Here is a 16,260-nt window from a genome sequence, read left to right on the forward strand (position 1 = left end):
CTTAAAGATTATCCATAGAGAGATAAGCCACAGAAAAATCATATATTTTGCAGAATTTATAGAGAAACATAGATAATTTTTTGTGCAATTATATAAACATAATTAGAGACTGCCCCACAGGGAATAGTTGGTATCTACTGTTATTTTTTCTATGCCTGTCTTTCATAACTAACACTTGAACATAACTGGCACAGACCAAGTGACTGCAAAATCTACTATCTATGACTGATTTGGCTCCATAAGCTTAATCAGGTTTCTATTCACTTCACAGGCCCCTAAATTCTGGACTGTCCCAAGTTTAAACAAGCACTAAGGTGCAAAACAGCCCTGTTTTAATGTTCAGTCTAAGAACTGGCTGACCACGGGGAGGTACATTTCCTATAGAAAAATCATGGTTTCTGATGCTCAGCCCACCTGCTCAGCCCACCTCCTTGCCTTACACCCAACAGTGTTGCTGATAGTTCTGCTTTCTTCTCCCTATTAATTCTTTTCTGTTCGATCTAGAGATGCTTACAGACTCTGAGGTCTAAGCATGCTTATTGCAATTTTGAATAAAATCTCATTTTAGATAAGTTTGGAATGGTTTTGTTTGACAAGTGTTTGCAATTTTCATGAATTTTAGCTTTGTTTCATGCAACATCCTGTTTCCTCACAGACTTTACAGAGTTTACATAACTAAGGGGTGAAGTTATTCTTATTTTTACCTTGCTAAGCATCAGTGACTTTACTAAGTTCCATAGCAGTGTAGTGAATAGAATAACAGTGCAAAACATATTACTTCAAAACAACTTGACATTTTCCAAAGTTCTCAACACTCAGCTTCATTTTAATTCAACATTCTTATACTTTTTTTAAGTGGATAATGTGATAAGTCATGTAACAAGAATTTTAAAGAAGTAGGAGTGCATTTGTTTCATGCTACTCAGGTATATAACTAACACAATTGTATAATAAACAGCAATTTCTGGGAGGAAACAAAACTTTCTCAAAAGAAATATATAAAGCAAAGTGACCCTTATTCTCTGAATACAAATTTTTAAAGTATAAATATATATGCAAATGCATTGTTAGGTAAGAGCATGTGCAATTTTAAGCACTGGCAAGTGATTTAAAATGAAACCATAATTTTTTTTCATAGAAAAGATATTTTGATATATTTCTATTTATGACAATGTATTACAATATTCATAGAGTTTTCTTACTTAAATAGAAGATGTATTGGGATATTTATATGCCATACAATCCAACTTTAAAGTTTATGGTTCAGTTGTTTTTTGATTTTTGATAGAGTTGTATAATCATCACCACTCTCTGATTTCAGAATATTTTTATAACTGCACAAAGAAATTCTGTACTTTTCTTAGTCATGCTCCACTGCCCCATGCCCTTGGTCCCTGACAACCACTAATCTACTTTCTGCCATTATAGATTTACTCATTTTGGGGACTTCCTACAAATTTCAATTATATTTCATATAAATTCCATTCATTATGTGATTGTTGATTAATTTCCTTAAAATGCTTACAAAATCTGTATATGTTGTGGCATTTATCAGTACTTAAATTCCTTTTAATTGCTGAATAATACACATTTTGATTACCCATCTATCTGTTGATGGGTATTTGGACTGTTTTTGCCCCTTGCATATTATAAATGCTGCTGCTTATGTAATGCAGTTAATGTCCAGGTTTTTTGCTTGGACATGAATATTAAATTCTCTTGGTTATATACCTGGAAGGGAATACTGGATTTTATCATAAATTTATGTTCAACAGTGTAAGAAACTGCCAACTGTTTCTCAAAGTAGCTGTTACCATTTAAAAATCTCATAACCAATTTGTGAAGGTTCTGATTTCTCCTTGACAAAACTTACTTTCTTAAAATTTTATTTTAGTCATCCTAGTGAGAATGACATGTTATATGGGTTTTGATTTGCATTTTCCTAATAACTAATGATGTCAAGCATTTTTCCTGTCCTTTTTGGGCATTTATATATTACTTTGGAAAAATGCATATTCAAATCCTTGATCATTCTTAAAATTGTATTTTCTTATCTTCTGAGTTATGAGAATACCTTATATTGGATACCAGTTCTTTATCAGATGTATGATATCAACCTGATAAGTATAGTTGATATCATAAATATATCTGATATATTACTAGATAACATATCTGATAATATAAATATATTTTATACTTGATGACATCTATTTTCCCATTATATAGTTTTACAGTATCCTTTGAAAAAAATATTTTTAATTTTGATGATATGAAATTCATTTTCTTTACTGATTATGCTTTTATTATTATATCCAAGGTCACAAAGATTTACTTCCATATTTTCTTCAGAGAGTTTTATACTTTTAATTTCTACATTTAAGCATATGATACAATTTTAATTAATTTTCTATCTGATATGAACTATAGGAAGATACCTAGTTGTCCCCCTACATGATCTCACAACCCCAGAGATCATGACTTGAGTTGAGACCAAGAGACAGATGCCTAACAAACTAAGCCACTCAAGCACCTCAAGAAGTCTCTCAGTCTTGACAAATCAGCATATTTGGAGCTGCTTTCTACATCCTGGCAATTTATACCTTGACTGAAGTCTTCACACCATTTGTGCAGAGACTCATGATCTGTTGTAAATGAGAGATAAGGGCTTTCTCAGATATTTTTTGAGCATGCAGAGAATTGTGCATGTATGTATGTCCTTCTGAATTTGTAGGCATATGCTGGAGTTTTTTAAAGCATCCTATTATAGGCAGACTCATTCCCCTGATTTCCCTTTTAAGTGCCAGCCTCACTTTTCCCAATTATTATCCTGCCTCAGACATGTGCAATGTTAATTAATTTTTCCCAAATGATTCCAACAAATGTTTCAGAGAAAAGGCTATTCACACCGAGTAAGCTCTTCATTACTTCAAATACAAATAGTTCTGCGAGTCAAAATTTTCAAATAGTGGCCACACAGGTTAACTAGGGCAATTCTCCACAATTAGCTCTTTGGGGGACTTTTCTTTTTTTTTTCTTTCTTTCTTTTTTTTTTTTTTTTTAAGATTTTATTTATCTATTTGACACAGAGAGAGAGAGAGATCACAAGTAGGCAAAGAGGCAGGCAGAGAGAGAGGAGGAAGCAGGCTCCCCGCTGAGCAGAGAGCCCGATGCGGGGCTTGATCCCAAGACCCTGAGATCATGACCTGAGCTGAAGGCAGAGGCTTAACCCACTGGGCCACCCAGGTGCCCTTTGGGGGACTTTCTAACTCATTTTGCCACGTAGTGGTTGTCAGGCTTCCACTGTTCTTGGCTACAGTATTTGTGAAGATGTTGGTTTTCAATGCTCTGTGGAGCTGAGAGAAGGGTACAAGAATAATACAAGGTAAAACATCACAAACTTCATGGTCCTGAGATTGAACCATTTATCTTGAATACAAAACCCACATGTTTGCAAGCCCTTTTGGTTATCAGAGTTTTGATGTATGCATCAAAGTTGCAATCAGAATTTGATGTATAAAAAATTCCCTTTAAATTTTTTTCAAGCCAGTGATAAATGTGTCTTTTCACTGAAAATCAGGACTAATGCAAAAACTTTTCAAAATATCACACTTGTAATATAAACACAACCACAGAAAATTAATATATCCTCATAAGTATGGTTAGTAATCTGTTGCAGATTGTTTGTAGATTTGCAATATTTAAAGATCCCAAATCTGAATGGTTACTTAAATCATTATTCATTTCAGTTGACTATTTATTATAAATAGAAAACTATTTTCCAGATACTATGAGATAATTTAATTTCTTTTATTAATAGGTTCCAGTTAACAGTAACAGTTTGTGCACAATCTACCCCCAAATCTGTATAACTGTGAGATAAAACTAAAGGGAAAAAATAGTGAAATACTCTCTTGAAAAGTATAAATTTTTTTGTCTTTTCTAAACTTCAGACATTTTGTGTGTATCAAACATGTGTAAACGCACATTGTTAGATCTTATATAAGTATGTTGCTTATAGTATATGTAAGTTAACAGATACATACACACAGATATAAGTGCACACTGTTAGACAATATATAAATGTTACTTATGTAATATATAATATATATAAATTTATATTATATACAAATATAAGATGTATTATACTTAATTTTCAAGACAGGAAGTTTTATTGATAAGTTTTTGAGGAAGTTTACATTATTTCTTTAATTGTGTTTGATTTTAGCTCCTTCATTATAAATATAACCAAATTGAAAATTTAATCACAGACATAAAGAATGGTTCATTTATCAAAAAGTATCAGTGTCTGAAATAAACATCCAAGAAATTATGCTTTTATATTTCTTGAAATTATGAAATAAAATTTTTTTCAGTCTCAGGCCTTTCCTCCTGAAGTATATTTTTTAGAAGTTGCATTAGGGAGGGTCTGTTTTCAAAGCTGACTGTATGAAAATGCCATTATTAAAATTTCTTGTTTGAAATGTATGCATGTAAAAAATATTCAAATAGTCACTGAGTTAAAGAACACTTTAAAATTCAAAGGAAAATTTATTTATAGTGGCTAGAAGGAAAGTCTTTAATTAGATTTCTTTTATATTGTCATAATTTGTAGGAATTATTTAAACATTTTAAATATCAAATCTCTATTGTTTGTATGTTGCAAATATTTTCTCATTTTAGAACTTTTTTCACTTCTTCCCTAATTGCAAAATGTGTCAGTAAGAAGTTATTACTAATATAAACACATTATAAATTTTAATGTATTACACATTTTGATCTTTATCAAAAAAATTTTCCTGCTATGATGTCAACCCATTTTGTCTCTTTCCCCAGATCTCTCTGTTAAACTTATGGTTAGCAGCACCTGGGTGGCTGGTTGCTTAAGCTTCTGCCTTTGGCTCAGGTCATGATTCCAGGGTCCTGGAATCAAGCCACTCATCACAATTCCTGCTCAATGGAGAGTCTGCTTCTCCCTCTCTGCCGCTCTGCCTACTTGTGTTCTATCTCTCTGTCAAATAAATAAATAAAATCATTAAAAAAAAAAACATATAAAGTTCCATTTTGTTTTATCAAAATGATAATGTTGATATTTTGATTTCCCATATGTCTAAATAATTTGTCTACCTCTCAACTAGTTCTGAACTTGGATGAGGGGAAGGGTGATTATTTATTGAACCCTGCATATCTCCACATTATTGTTTCTTGCTTTTTGCCTCTGTTACTATCATTATTTTTCTTAAAATTATTTTATGTAATGCATACTGTTATTCATCTGTTCCTTCCCAGTTAACAATACAAAAGTATGACTTGATGGCACTGCATTTCATGTTTTTCAAGTCAGTCATACTTATCGGTTTCATTATTTTTTAAGTCCTCTTCTGTGGAAGTTTCAGATTTATTGAACTTGGCTCTCCAAAACATGAGACAAAAATCAGGGCTGCCTATTCCAGATATGTACGCAAATTATAGTAAATGAGACACCTCTTTACTCACATATTTCCCAATTCTGTTGTTCCTCAAATACGTTGTGAAAAATAATTTTACTTTTATACTCAGACTGCCTGAAAAAGAAGCCAACCCAGTATTATCCCACAAATGAGATATCCAGCATTAGCCCATAAATTTTTTAAAATTCTCAGGTCTACTAGAAGCTGCCAACTGATATGAATAAAGTGCACACATAATTATCAAGAGAAAATTTAATAGGTCAGCTTTCACAATTGACCCTTAACTTGTAAGTCACTATTCAATTATATGAAATACATGTATCCAACATCTACCAAGAAGTTTCTGCGAATTTTGCAAATGCAACACTAAATGGAAAATCCTTGTTTTCCCAAGCTATTTTTACCATTAGGCAGAGTACTTTGCTTTTCTCAATTATTTCACACAGAAGAGAGAGAAATATCACTCTTTAGGTGTTCTTATCAATCACACCCCTGTGTTTTTCGTCTTTCCTTTTTTTTTCTTTTTCGCTTACTTAGATTCCAAATATTTGTGATTTTATCATTTATTACCAGTATCTTAAAACTTCCTGTATTCTTCTACATTTAGAGCATATATCTATGCAGAATAAAAACTTTCCTAAAGTGATATGACTTCTCTAACCTAATGCCGGATTTAGTGCACTGTTTATGTGAATTGATTCCATCATAAATTCAGAGTCACTGACCATTAATGGTCACTGAACAATGCCCTGAATCACTGTAACACTCTTCTATGACACAGATCTTTCTACAATAGCTTTTGAAATCCATTCCAACTTCTGCAAAACTTGATAACCCTACTTTCTTTCTTATTCTTAAAAGAAGAAATTGACTCCTATTACACAATCAAATAAAATAGGAGAGTCTGGATTGACAGACTCTCCTGTTATATCTGCCAAATGACCAGGAACCCAGGTCCATCATGTCCTTTGGCATTTCTTTTGTATTGGAGAGGCATTTCATTTTCCATGTATTCTCATCTAATTCACTCACAATCTTATATATTGTTTCCTTTGTTCTGTATTTCCAGGGATTCACTCTACTTGATTTTTTCTTATCCAGCTTCCTTCAGTAGACACATGTACAAAAACCTTTCTGACCTTCCATCATAGTTTCCAAACACTTTTATATATTGTTCTTTTTTTTTTCTATTCCTGACATGACACATCAAGAATTGAGTCTCTTCCTACTTGCATTTCTATATTCACCACTCACACCTAACTAAACACATTAATGACTCCCGAGCATATCACATATTGAAACTACCTCTATTTCTTTACTAATGTTTTTAAAGGTCATTCGGCTCTAGATTCTATTTTGTAACCCTGATTTTTTGGAGGAAATTTTTGACACTGCTTAGCACACTTGTCCTTGAAATAATCTTATCCTTGGCTTTCTAAAAATATCATTCCCTTATTCATTGGCTGTTCCTCCTCTTTCTCCACTCTCCTCCTCCTCTACCAAATTCTTAAGTAAGGAAGATTATCAGGTTTACATCTCACATGCTCTAATCATCATATCCCTTGGCTGATTTGATCCATTCTAATGTTTTCAATTATATGGATGATTCCTAAATATATATTATATATGTCACCATTTCTCCTAAGTTTCAGAAAAATCCAGGTGTCTGTAAGACACATTTCCTTTAATGGCTCTTGGGTATATCAAATACACAACATCAAACTGAGTTCAGACTTTTTCTTCATTACATCTGAAAAACCAAACCAAAAAACCCTCTCCTATTCCATTGTTCTCTATATTGTAAATAACCTTTCAAGTTATTCAAGACAGAAATCTGAAATAAACAATTTGCTGCTAACTCTCTTTGCTCCTCATATTCAATCAATCATTACATCCTGCAGATAATCTATTTTAATTATTTGCTCTGTGCCTTTCTTAACATTTATACTAGCTACTCCCCCTGTGTTCCTGCACACTTTTGCTTCACCTTAGTTGTCTTTAAACACTTAGTATTTTATGTATATAGTTTTCTTCAGTCACTTAGTATACCTGAAGTTCTTATGTCTTGGGTCATTTCACACAAAAAACTCTTACTCATTAGAACTCAAATCAACCATTATTTTTTTCTCAAGAAGATTAGATATCCACATCATAGCCTCTAGAGTATCATATGTTTTCTTTAGTACAACTTTCATTCAACTTATTTTTTTTTCTTTCGCTGGTATATATATTTCTCAAAGAATGTTCCATAAGCACAGAACCTATTTATGTATGGTTTAACTACTGTATCATTCATGCAAAATAGGCTTTCACCAAAAAATTATATGCATCAATTGTTTTGCAATAAATATTTTCCAGATGTTGGTTCCTACAAACAATGCTGCAGTAAGCACCTTCTACATTTATCTTTCCACTATTTTGAAAAAGTATGTATTTATATTAAACTCAGAAATTCAAATTATAGTTACATTTTCCACATATCATGCATATTATAAATAAAATATCACTACCTATCTATACACTTCCATTAAAAACTGTATGAAAGTATTTTTCCAAGCTATGTTTGAATTTGGGCATTATTTTGTAAATGTGATGGGAGAAAATAAGCATTCATCATTATCTTAGATGGAATAGGTATTTGTTACTCAGTGGTTTTAGTATGTTTTTGTCAGCTGGACACACATATTTCTTTATAAATTAATTTTTCTGGACATCTTCCCACTTCATTTTGGAATTTTTTAATTCATAAGATTCACTATTATTTCAAAGATAACTATAACTGCTGATTTGAAAGTGGTGCTGTTGCTGAAAATGCCATGAGTCTCAATTAATTTGAAGAATTATTTCACAATAATGGACACTGCATAAATAAGAAGTAAAACACATTTTAGCTATAATTATTTCTAAACAGTGCCTGGAAATACATTCAATAATAAATGCATTCATTATGGTTTACAAAGTAATAAATACTGTAAATTCCATTTGCAAATACTAATTATATTACCAAATAAATAAATGAGGTTTTAATTGCATAATTACGTGAATGGAAACGTAGGACATGCTCTAAATCAATGTAAAAATGAACATTTTTATTCATGTTAATAAAATTCCAAAATATTGGATAACTACAGTTTCTAACTTCAGAAGGAAAGCAACATAAAAACCAAAACGAAGACAAAACAAGAGAATGATTTGCTGTCTCATCCAAGAATATCCTAGAACTGAAACTGTATGAGGATTGATTTACCCTTTATCTTTTATGTGTGCAGACCTTTCAAGACTGGATGGCTGTCACTATTATGATTAGGATTGAACATTAGCTCTCTTCATACAACATTGGGTAGATTAGGAAGTAAAATGGGAATTTCTGACAGTCATGACTTGGATATAATCTTCCTGTTCATTTTTTCCCCATTTCCTCTTATTATGTTGCTTATTTGATGTTAGAAAACAAACACAAATTTGTAATTTTCTTTGTAGAACAACCAGCATATTGTATTTTCTTATCACAACAGAGTAACTTATCTTCACTCTGAGATGAAAACCTGTAGACATAACTAATGATAACTCTGGCATTATTTTGAAGTATAATTTGTTTCTCTAACATTAGTTTTGCAATGCAAGCTATATCAAAATAAATATATTAATTAAATAATATGTGAATGTAATGTAAAAATGATTTTTTAATTGTAAATACATTTTAGGTTACTACAAATTATTAAGTATATATATTTAAGCTAGCAACTGCTGAGTATACATTTTTATATTTTTCCTTGTTATGTTAAAAAATATTAACATTTGTTGTAATATAAAGAAACTCGCATATGAGATAAATTTTAGAAGTAACTGGCAATAGAAACTCACCTTTAATGAGTTAAATAAATGGTTTCAGAATCAACAGAATGTATTAGATTCAGTAAATAATATGCATTAAATTTTTTATATTTGAATAGTGACTTATTTATAAACAGTGCTCAAAATATACTGAAATAAATTCAAAACTTTGACATGAAAAAGATGAGATTTTGACCTACTTGTTTCACTGTATTACACACTTACATACACTCTCATTTAGTAATCTTCCTCTGTGTATGTGTATACATGTGTTCTATCCTTCCTAATAAGTACTATATTTAATTTTTATTATTGAGAGTAATTACCATAAGGTATAACATATAGAATGCACCAAATATATGGTTATTTAACATCAGGTAATAAATATTATGAAAATGTTGTAGATCCTATCACAAGTTAGGTGTACCTTCCTAAAGATCACAATGAATAGGAGCACCTGGGTGGCTCAGTCACTTAAGCTTCTGCCTTTGGCTCAGGTCATGATCCTACAATCCTGGGATTGAACTGGGTTCTTGTTAACTATTAACAGATGTAATGTTTTAAATATGCATATAATTATCCCATTATACATACATACATTAAATAGCCTTGTAATAGTAAACTATTTAATGACACTAATATATACTTATAATAAAAGTTTGAGTGAAAGTTTTGACATAAAGCAGATATAAACACATAAATATATAAATATATAATGTGTAAGCATAATGTTTGATTTGAATGTGCCTAATGGGCTAGCAAATTTTAAAAGAGAAAAATAAAATTGGAAAATATCAGAATAACACCAGTGACTATGGTGTGTCCTACCTTAATTTTATAAGTTGAAATATAAATTCAAACATTACCATGAGTGGAAAATGGAAAACATATCAACAAATGCTCAAATATTATTGTGTGATGAAGCACTCTCCTGTGGATTCTAATAGGTAAGAAGTTGTGGTATTTGTTATGTATGAATCTTAGAGAAAATACAAATATCTTACTATTTCCATTTTTCCATCCATCCATTAATCCACTGATTTTTTTTCTTCTTTTTTTTTAGATTTTATTTATTTATTTGACAGAGAGAGAGAGTGCACTATCACAAGCAGGGGGAGAGGCAGACAAGGGGAGAGGAAGAAGCAGCCTCCCCAATGAACAGGGAGCCCAATGTGGGGCTCAATCCCAGGACCCTGTGATCATGACCTGAGCCAACTGCAGATAGATACTTAACCAACTGAGCCATGCAGGCATCCCTAACCACTGATTTTTTTAAGTAACTATCTAGCCAACAAAACACAATAGACATCTTATAAAAAAGAGAGACATGTATGCACATATATCTATATAAAATTATATATCATGCCCTTGTCTTTTTGCATATATTGTTTCTGTGTACAAATCTATTTATCTGTTTGCCTATATGACTATCCATCTGTGTGTCAGACTTTCTCTATTACCTCTCCCATAGAGCCCTTCAAAGTCAGGCAGCAACATTTGGTACATGTGGCAGTTTGATACTCAAAGTGAAGCATCTGGAGCCAAATTAAGTTGTATTTTTAATATCGTTACATATTTGGCTAGAACCAAGCAGTAAGGCAAATGCAAAATGATGTTTCAGAACAAAGATTATTTGGGTACTGAGAAAGAAAGAAAAGATGAAAGAGGAGTGAGAGATTACTAAAACTAAGGTGTAGGATTGATAATCAAATGATTATATGGTTTTCCTGTATGACTTTTATACGTGACTCTCAGAAACTTAGAAGACTATGTTTTTATCATAAAACAAAACAAGCAAGTAATAATTTTATTGGCATCATAATATAATCATAAATACTCTCCTGAAATGATTTATACATCAATTTTTAAATCTTAAACTCAAGGATTTGTATTTTTAAAAATGTCCATCTAATTTTGAAAGACAGATTTTTACTCTCACCTATGTTCCTGATGTAAGTTCTAACTATACCTTCCTGTTTCCTATTTCTTCTTTTATAAAGCATCCTTGGCATTTAAAACATACACCTAAACTTGTCCCATCTCTACATAAAACTTTTTTCATGTTTTCTATGAAAAAAGTCCAAAGTTCTAAGCATTAGTACATAAAAATAAGAAAAATAATTATGTTGAAATTACTAAAAATAAAATTTTAGCTCTTTCTCTGAGTAAGACACTTTACAAGGACATTTACACATAATATCAAATTTAATTCTCTAATTCACTAATTTACTAAGGTGTATCTTCAATTTAGCAATGAAGAAACTGAAGTTCCTAAAGATGGTAAATGAAAAGTCGTGATGAAGGCCCTGGTTTCCCTAACACCAAAACCCACGATTTAAAGTTTTACTACTGTACTATGCAAGATTCTGTAAGATTCTAAGATCTGGCCTCGTCCTAATCATTCTCTTTGCCTAACAAACCTTAATAAAGACAATGCTCTTGTTAAATCAGGTACCCCTTGATCAAGGATGATCACTCTAAAATGTCTCTTGACCTTTTGCTTGACTCATGAATTACTTCTTTCCTGCATGTTGCAAATGCACACTGAAAGAAATGTTATCTTATTCTGTTGTCATTGTGTGAATGCTTTTTCCCAAGTTATGGTAAATAAAAAAACACTGTTGTACAGTCATATGTCTACTGTTTGGCCAAGTTTATGGCAAGAAGAAAGCATTCAATAAGTCTTTGTTGAATTAATTCAATTCACTTACACTTAATTTTAAAGGCATTTATTAGCTAATTATTGCACAAGCCACTGATAAATCCAAATAGGAAAAAATAAGGTTATTGCTTACAAGGAACACGTAATTATACAGAATATATTATTATCATTATCAATGCTAATGTTCCCCCACTGATAGTTTACAAAGATCAAAAATCTATTTCAGTTGTCATTTATCATTAAACAAATTTTGATGTTAATTCTGAACTGTTGAAGAACCATCCAGTATGCTCAAAATAAGTACATATGGAAATCAGTAGAGAATTTTAAAGTAGGCTCATTATAACATCTTCAGTTATCCTACAGCAAACTAGTAGCTGCTGTGCTGGTTTTAACATCCTTTTATCTATGTGATATTTTATTAAATATAAAATGTATAATCTTAAAATGTCAGTGATGTGGTTTTGGAAATGCAGATGAGGTTTGGCAGCTCAGTCAGTAGACCATGACACTCTTCATCTCAAGGTCTCAGGGTTGAGGGTTAGAGCCCCATGCTGGGTGCCAAATGACGGGGTTTTGGAATCTAGGTGAGTTTGGTGGGACAAGGTCTAGAGCTGATGACCAAGAAGGAATTCTTGAAATGTCTTTGGTACAAACAGGTGGTTTACTAAAGCATGAGGACATAGGCAGAAAGAGCTGCTGCCCCAGCATTATGAGGGGTAACTGATTATATACTATGGGGTTGCAGAAGGAAAGAAAAAGGGAAGTTTTCAAAAGGATTTCCATATGTTAAAGTAGACCCACAAGATACAGAGGCCTTGTCATTGTCAAGTTAAGACTGTTTTTCCCTCTAGCAAGGAATAAACATGAAGATAGTTGGGAGCTTCCTGGAGGAATACTAAACTCTGTTCTTGCTTCAAGTATCTGTCTCTGTGGGCTGCAGGTTATGAGGACATTTAATTGTACCTACATTTCCTCTGGAAGCTAGGTTATTGATAGAAATATTTTGTTCTTGTAGATTGCTAAAACACCAGTAAACTGAGGGAGACTCATGTCTTGCAGGATTGTGATCTCTGTAAGTTTACTATTTGTTTTTCCTTTCCTTAGCTTTAGGGCAGCCAGGAGCGCCTGAGGAATGTCACATATATCCCATGGGGGGTGGTTTTGGGGTATCAGCTTCTGCTTTGTCCTCAGCTTGCCTTCTGTTCCTTCATAATTAGTAAGTATTAAAATAATAATTGTGCTATCCACCTAAACATTTCCCTGGTACTTCAAACATACCTGTAAATATCTGTATATTTATATCTATATATCTATTCATGTCTCTATATATCTACAACAACGTCTCTATACTATTACATATAAGGAAAATTTAATTTTATTGGTATTAAATATTTTTACTACCCTTTATAAAATGTATAAGAGTTTGAAATTAAAATCTAGAAAAAATATTGTGAAAAGTAGAATAAAAACACATGGAACTTTCAAGGGGGAAGAGCTAAGATGATGGAGTAGTAGATGTGGAGTCTGGAGGATGCTGCAGTGCTCCTGTGGAGAAGAAGGGCTGAGAGCCCAGCGAGCAGACAGTGGGATCTGAGGATCCACTTCAATATACTTGGAGGGCATCTGAGAGAGGTGGTATTGCCTTTCCAGGGACAAAGGAGCTGGAGGGTGCCATTTTCTTCCCTGCCCCTTAGCATAAACTAACTTTAGTAAGCAGCAGAGTACCAAGAGTGGCTCCATAATGCTTATACCCAATCCTGTCCCTCTGGCTCTAGGTATTGCTCTTCTTGGGCTAGCATGCCTGAAAGCCTGGGAGCCAGCATAGCAGGCCCCTTCCCAGGAAGATCAGCACAAACCCCCTTCACCTACTACACTTCCTGACCAGAGAGTTCTGTAAAGCTTCAGCGATAGTGGAAATAGCATCAGGCATCTTTTAACAAGCAGACCAGAGCACACCTACTTAAAACTCACCAGACTCTGGCCAAGGTCCAAACACTCCCCACTGCATGCCAGGAGAAACTCTGCAGATGACTGACCTAAGGGAAAGAGCAGATAAAACACAGCAGCAAAGTGCACACAGCATACACACTCAGACATTTCCTGATGCAGCAGGCCCTGGACAGTACATGACCTCTTCTTTATAATGGCATTACTCTAAGCAACAGGAAACGTCAGGCTTTCCTAACACACAGAAAGACACAGACCTAAACAAAAAGGTCAAGACCAAAAGAAAACAACAACAACAACAACAAAAAACCCAAGATAAGGTTATGGCCAGGGATCTACTGGAAACAGATATAAGGAATACGACTGATCCAGAATTTAAAGCAACAATCATAAGGATATTAACTAGGATTGAGAAGAGCATAGAAGACACTAGAAAGTCCCTTAAAACAGAAATGAAAGACCTAAAATCTAGTCAGGTTGAAATGAAAAATTCAATAACTGAGACTGTAAAACAACTGCATATAATGACCATAGGTATTGAAGAAGCAGAGCAATGAATAAATGATATGAAGATAAAATTACAGAAAATAATGAAATAAAGAAGAGGTGACAAAAAATCTTGGATAATGAATGTAGACTTGGGGAACTTAGTGATCCCACCATGTGTAATAGCATTAGTAACACAGGAGTCCCAGAAGAAGAAAAGGGAAGAAGGGGTATAAAGTTTATTTAAGCAAATTATAGCTGAATACTCCCCTAATCTGGGGAAGGAATCCAAATCCGGGAGGCACAGAGAACTCTCATCAAAATCAAGAAAAGCAGGCCAACACTAAAATATACTATAGTTACATCTGAAAAATATAGAGATAAAGAAAAAATCCCAAAAGCAGCAAGAGAAAAGAAATCCCTAACTTACAAGAGAAGACAAATCAAGTTATCAGCAGACCTCTCCACAGAATAAATGGCAGGCCAAAAGAGAATGGCATGGTATATTCAACATGCTGAATGGGAAAAATATGCAGCCAAGAATACTCTATCCACCAAGGCTGTCATTCAGGATAGAAAGGAGAGATAAAGGGTTTTCCAAACACACAAAAATTAAAGGAGTTTGTGACCATTAAACCAGCCCTGCAAGAAAATTGAAGGGGACTCCTTGAGTGAGAGAGAAAGACCAAAAGCAAGAAGTCAAGAAGGAAGAGAAAATCTTCAGAAACAATGACTTAGCAGATAATACATTGGCAGTAAATTCTTATCTATCAAGAATTACTCTGAATGCAAATGAACTAAATACACCAATCAAAAGATATAGGGGATCAGAATGGATAAAAACACAAGGCATATCTATATAGACTGCCTACAAGAGACTTATTTTATGGGATCGAGCCCCAGATTGGACTCCCTGATCAGCCAGAAGCCTGCTTCTTCCTCTCCCACTCTCCCTTGCTTGTGTTACTGCTCTCACTATCTCTCTCTCTGTCAAATAAATAAATAAAATATTTAAATTTAAAAAAAAGAGAGAAACTTATTTTAGACCTAAAGACACCTTCAGATTGAAAGTGAGAGGAAGAAGAAAATTTTATCATACAATGGAAGTCAAAAGAAAGGTGGAATAGCCACTTATATCAGACAAACTAGATTTTAAATCAAGCACTGTAACAAAAGATGAGGAAGTGCACTGTATCATAATAAAGGGGCATATCCAACAAAAAGATCTAACAAAGGTAAATATTTATGCCCCCAATCTGGGAGCCCCCAAATATATAAAACAATAACAAAGATAAAGGAACTCATTGGTAATAATAATACAATAATAGTAGGGGACATAAACACCTCCCACCAATGGATGTATCACTCAAGCAGAAAACCAATAAGGAAACAATGGCTTTGTAATAACACACTGAACAGATGGACTTAGATATATTCAGAACATTTCATCTTAAAGCAGCAGAATATGCATTCTTTTTAACTGAACACAGAGCATTCTCCAGAATAGATCACATACTGGGTCAGAAATTGGGCCAGAAAAAGACTGAGGTCATTCCTTCCATATTTCCTTACCACAATACTTTGAAACCTGACATCAACAACAAGATAAAATTTGGAAAGACCGTAAATATAAATAAATAGAGGCTAAAGGACATCTTATTAAATAATGAATGGATCAACCAGGAAATTAAAGAAGAAATTTAAAAAAAAATACATGGAAACAAATGATAATGAAAGCATGATGGTCCAAAACTTTTGAGATACAGCAAAAGCAGACATAAGAGGTAAATATATAACAAAACAGGCACACTTCAAGAAACAAGGAAAATGTCTACACAATTTGACCTCACACCTAAAGTAGCAAGAAAAAGAACAAATGAT

This window comes from Mustela erminea, chromosome 15 (genome assembly GCF_009829155.1).
Source record: "Mustela erminea isolate mMusErm1 chromosome 15, mMusErm1.Pri, whole genome shotgun sequence".
Classification (NCBI taxonomy): domain Eukaryota; kingdom Metazoa; phylum Chordata; class Mammalia; order Carnivora; family Mustelidae; genus Mustela; species Mustela erminea.